The 6254-nt window shown below is 35.8% G+C and overlaps 1 protein-coding gene across 1 annotated transcript in view; it reads right to left on the reverse strand.

Moving 5' to 3' along the window:
- Nucleotides 1–3546, reverse strand: part of LOC111083282 — a 12290-nt gene extending 8744 nt beyond the window's left edge. Inside the window, exon 1 of the mRNA XM_022379678.1 lies at nucleotides 3317–3546. The gene's annotated coding sequence lies outside the window, so the exon portion shown is untranslated. The remainder of the gene's footprint in view (nucleotides 1–3316) is intronic.
- Between the last annotated feature and the right edge of the window lie 2708 nt (nucleotides 3547–6254).

Raw genomic sequence — 6254 nt, forward strand, 5'->3', positions numbered from 1 at the left:
AAGGCAGCTAGTCATCACCGCTAACTCTTGGACAACTCTTTTACCAACGAATAGTGGGATTTACCGTCACATGTTTGTTGGGACGGGGAATCGAATCCGTGACCTGCAGATGGCGAGTCGAGCTCCCATAATAATGATCAAATATGTTACCAATCCTTACGTTAAAAACCTGTAGGTGAATATCTGCTGATGAGCTGTCTTTGATGCAACCATAGTGTTAATAATTATTATTCAAGTTTAACTTTCACAGTAATACCGTGTCCTTTTTTTAAGTTTTATATCGAGAGAGAGTAGAATGAAAACAGGGGGTGGGATAAGGTAGGCCTGCATCAAGTACCTATAAACGTAGTGTATAACACAGTGTTTGAATCCAGATCTTTCTATCGGAGATGGCGAGAGAATGTGAATGAAGCTGGGGGAGGGGGGGATAAATTCAAATTCGACACAGGGGGGAGTTCAACACTGATATATCAGTTTCTCCACCACCAGATCGAGGACGGGCGCCGGTCAGTTACAACCACCTTACCGGTTCGCGGTATTTCACGAAAGCAGGTAAACAGACAAAATGCGACAGAACGTTTATAATGGTTTTCAGTGGTACGAGACAGTTTAGGGACATAGCAAGCCGGTCCCTGGTATGGAAAAAGTTGAGAAACGCTGGTACGTAGGAACGATGGCGCGAGATAAACACGTTCCAACGATCAATGTATAAGAAAGTTGGTTATACTTCCAGATTATGGACTACTCTAAGTGGTACGATAAACAAAACATTTCAAGCTTGTTTCGCAGTACGAGCAGATTACACAAACAATAAGTCGATGTTGTTGTTGTTATTGAAGTAAATGTCCATAGTTCCCGGTTCGAACATTTCTTGATAGGCGAATGGACGGAAATGTTGAAAATTCTCAAGCACAAATTGAAGCCACTGTAAGTCTGTACATTGCGTATAATCCAGAGTTCTTTTCATTCTTGACTACTGGAATTGTTTTTACGAAAAGCGACTACGGCTACCTGCGTCAAACTTTGTTTTAAACATCAACAACGTGCTTAATAAAGAATGAAACATAAAATTATTAAAACGCCTATGATCCGTAATTAATTAAAATTAATGTCCATCTGGGCAGTGCCAAAACTTCCATTGCTACTGTCCGATGTCAAATGGTCACCACAAGTCAAAGGACATAAAATGACAACGTTAAAGTGAAATGGACGGACAGTGTTTAATCTGAAGAGTCAACAATAGAAATTTTAGAATTTTTTTTTAATAACCTATAAGATCTTTGGTCAGCTTCGGAGAATTATAGCTGAAGTAAATACACATTGTCGAATCATCAAACCACAGACATTAGTTGACCTTGTCAAAAGGTTTACCGTAAACTTACGACTAATTGCAGTAGTGTTAATGAACAAGTACCGTGCAGAAAAGTTCGTAATTCACAAAAAAAAAGAAGAAACAACGAGATAATAATAGTTTCTGAAGACATTATAGTCTTGGTAGTTCGAATTCTTAACATGGAAACTTTTTCGTTTTCTTCTGATACACAATTACATAATTGTTTCATTTCTTAATTCAGACTTGGTATATTATCCAATCGAAAACAACACACTCGGTATATTATCCAATCAAAAATAACAGACTAGGTAAATTATCCAATCAAAAATAACGGACTCGGTATATTATCCAATCAAAAATAACAGACGTTGATATATGCGTTTTGCAAAATGTTTCGTTATTATAAACATTTATACTGAAATATGATGTGTGTGTGTGTGAACCATTTAGCCCTCATGGCTAAATACGTATTTGTTATGTAAGTACTTAGTTGATTCTATAGACCACTAACCATGACAAAGATTTATGTCCGTTTGCCACGATCTTACGCTAAGTCAAATTATTAGTTAATTACTTTTTTATTATTAGATCTTACTAAGTAGGTTATACCTTACGCTTTGGCTGCTAATTTGCTGCCACCTTCGGGGAAGTCTTGAGAAGAGATGTATTCGGAATTCGATCCTGGGTCATCCCAATAAAAAGGTTTATCCCTTTGCCACCTATTCGTACGATTACACACACAGTCCTTCTGACTTCTCTAAATATAGCAGCGGACTAACAGCCAAAATGTAGGATATATATGTAGAGCAATAAAAAAATAATTACTTAATAATTAAAATATTCGTAGAGGCTACTAACCGTAACAATGACGTATCTGTTACAGTTCGTAGGTTTCAATAACAACGTGTAATTCGACTTGTTTGTCCTTATGGATAAACAGCTTTGTTTTTATACACACAGAAAATGAGAACTTTTAATAATTCATTATATATCTGAAACTTAAAATTGACAAACTTTTTAGAAGTTTGAAATGGAATATCATTTCCTTTCTATTTAAGTCAACCATCATCTCCTTTAGTTCCCCTGGTTGGTTTGGAACATTAGAAAGATTTCTTGCGGGAAACTGGAGCTACGAAAATTACTACAAAACACACTAATGGAAGAATAAAACTTTAGTAATCCCCCCCTAGCCGATATTTACACAATCAGGCAACATTTGTAAAATGTGTTGGTATAAAACGTTGTTTCTTCCGTTAGACATATTAGCTAAATAAAATATAGCGCTTAACACATGCCTACCAAACAGTAAACTATCTTCGTAATCAGAATTTCCAATTTTTATGTCAGACAGTGAAGATAAAAACCACAACAAAGTTTTATTATATAGTTTTGTATATCTTTCCACTTTTAACTTCTTTTTTTTTCATCAACTGTAACTTTTGGTTAAAATACTGACTGGATATATTTTTATTTGTCAGACGAAATGACTGGTAAACTGAAAATATGAAACATATTTGTTCATTCTAGAAAACAAATCCCGCACCACGATCAGCGAATTTCGAGTTATATTACTTTCACAGCGCAGCTAAATCTAAGACAGACAATGTTATTAAAATGTGTTGTTTTTTGTCTCTAGGTTGCAGTTATTGAAGTCTGCAGTAACACTTAACACTGGTTCCTTGACCATACAGTCAAATATAGCTGTTAAAATAGTACATACTATGTCCACAAAACTATCTACAAGTCCGAGCGTTCTTAACCTGTAACAGTTCGAACGCTCCGTTTTTCAATAGTGCTAACTCTCGAGTGTGTGGGAGGGGAGGGGGGGGGGGAGGTATAATAGTTTGGAAGTGATCCACGACTCCAAATGGCTACATTTGTCTGATGGAAATATGACTACCGCTCTATTTTAGCAACTGCTGCGTGTGAAATATACCTTTAACTTACTATACCAAAATGTTAACTTAGAAAATTATGACATACCTCAATGAAGCTGGTGAATAACTCTTCCAAAGTAATCCAACATTCACTTCATAATTTCACAGATACTTTCGGAGTCTGTCCAACACTCGCCTCAGGTTACAGGTAACTTGCACGTGCAAGGCCACGTCACGAAATATAGAAGCTAGGCCAGTTTGCGAGTCGAGTTTCTGCTCCGAATCTTGACACTATATCACACAGAGTGCGGCAGGTCCACCTTCCCTCGTTCAGGCTCACGTAGCTATGGATACTGTACTCGGAGAGAAATAAACCTGTTCAGGACGGTCTGCGCATGTCTATTGTAGCAGCTCAACCACGGTCACTTTACCATACGCAAGAACTTTGGTGGAGCAAACAACTCTCTTAGTTGTTCGTTTTTTTTACCCTAGAATGCAGTCCTGGGTCCAAGAGACCCGGCGCGATTTTTGTTATGCCATGACTCTCTACAGTTTGGTGACATATGTTTCTTCTTTTTTTTTTGAGCAAACATGTAATATTGCTGTAAATATGAAAGATAATACAGACTTTGTCCACAAAATATGTTGCTATAGGAATCATGTTTCTTTTTTTTGAGCAAATATGTAATATTACTGTAAGTATGAAAGATAATACAGACTTTGTCCACAAAACTACCTACAAGTTTAATCTGTAACAACTCGTGTAAAGTATTTCAGGAAAAAACAAAACAGAAGATAAGTGCAGTAAGATAATATAAACTTAGCTGTCACATAAGGCATTTATCCCAACCAACATTTGTAAGGGTGATAGGTCAAAAATATTATACTGGGATATATCTGGCATGTATAATGTAATTTACTTCTGTATATGTTGTATTAGTCACTTCACAAAGATCTTAGTCTCGCTGACATTTTAAAATGGTGGTAGTTAGGCTATTTTCAAGCCGTGAGCTGGACATTAAGCATTTTCTTAAGGTACGGGAGTTTTGAATGTCATCGCGACAGTGTATTGAATACTTTCACGTACAGGAAAATATATCGAGATGTTTCTAAGTTTTGAAAATTGTTCATATTCTTTAGAGATCCAGTACAAAGGCTTACTTACTTTAAAAAAAAATCTAAACCTGGTTACAAAAGTGAAACAATTGATTGTTGGTGAACAAGTCCCAGCCAGTAGAAGCGGTAAAACGTCGCCCACAACCCTTGCGTGGTAGCCACTAGCCTAAACTGGTCTAGCCTGAGGATGAAAACAAGGACAGCGGTTTTTTTAGGCCTACTGTTACTAACACAACAAAGAACAATAACTACCCACGAAATGTTTTATTTTGTGAGGGAACATCATAGAAAGCTTGAATTTACCGAACTAAAGTTGGCTTTCATGTACGCCATTAAATTTCACTAATTCAGTGTCTTAATACACGAGAGAATTTTTTAAGACTTTAGCCGTTTATTTCGCATTTCAAGTCGTTTCCGTTTTGCAATCCTCTTTAAATTATAGATTAACGTGCAATAATTCTATTTTAGGCTTAATTGTACAAATTGTTTTTTTATACAATGGTACAACATATTTACTAAAAAAAACGTAAAGATTATCTACCAAACGCAGGTGAAAAATCAGTAGATTATAACAAAAATTCAATAAGATCTATTAGTATAAAGTATTATAGTACAATTAGGTCTAAATCGCACAATATCAACCACACTAGTAAAGTGATATTCTCAAACTAGACCAGACAACCAAACATTCCTAATTCAAATCTGAAATTTAAAAACTAATTTTTTTTCAGAAAGAACAAATCGGACATGCTAGTCTCGATACCTGGTCTGATAATGCATATCAATTACTGCTTTGACAAACAGATATATATGACTCACCGTGATAGTTCGATAGCATTATGAAACAACAGCACACCAAATAAATATCACCAAACGATCATTATGCTTAACGTAACTACTTTCACATTACACACTCGACAATGAATCTTGAGTGTCTAATGCACTCTAGTGACCAACTAAAAAATAACAACATATATTTACATAATAAATAAATACAGCTACCATTTTCAATTATTAATAAACAAGTTCATGAACAAAATGACGAAACTTAGTAAGTAAATTTCATATATGTTATAAAATAATCTATACACTTTTATAACTTTCCGAGCATTTAAGTCAATCAATGTTAACGTTTTACATAAGTAAAAAGTCCATTATCGATACAACAATAATTGACACCCGTGGGCGTGTTAAATAAAAACAACAGACTATTGAAAACACTTAACAAACTGACATAAAAAACTAAATTAAATGTTAAGAGTTTAAAACCGTGTTCCAAAATAACAGTATTGGTATCCAAAAAGCATCGAAAAGACCATAATTATAACATGATGTGGTGTTTATTTGACCGTTCACTTACAGTTGATGTTGTTGTTTTTTGTCACATTTACGTATATCTTGGTATGCTCCCAGTAAATGGCCACCACAACGTCTCGAGCACCTTTCGAAAGACATGGTTAGCACACAAAAAAGTTAGGGTATATCCTTCAAAACCGTCTACCGTCCATTAATACACATTCGTGTAATCTAAACCCATTGGCTTTATCAGTTTCATTTTATTCCTCCTTTCTGTCAATCAGTCTTAAATAACCACTCAGTGGCGTGCAGAGGTTCTATGATGCCCGGGGTCTTGTACCCAAGACCTTGGGGAAGGGTTCTACTATTCGATTCGACTCTTTGCGTTGGATGCCCTCCCGATATGGATGCCCGGGGCCCTGGCACCTTTTCGCCCCCCCCCCCCGCACGCTACTGCATCAAAGGCATCATATGAGGAAAAACAATTTTTTCAAAATTTGGTAAAAAAACATGGGCTATAGCTTGGTTTTTCGGTGAAAATATGATTTTTTTTTTGAAAAATGGAAAAAAAAGTGTTTTTTTGGCGTAAAAATAATAGAAAAGTATCGGATTGTGCTTATTTCGTCGGAATA

This window comes from Limulus polyphemus, unplaced genomic scaffold (assembly GCF_000517525.1).
Source record: "Limulus polyphemus unplaced genomic scaffold, Limulus_polyphemus-2.1.2 Scaffold8868, whole genome shotgun sequence".
NCBI lineage: Eukaryota > Metazoa > Arthropoda > Merostomata > Xiphosura > Limulidae > Limulus > Limulus polyphemus.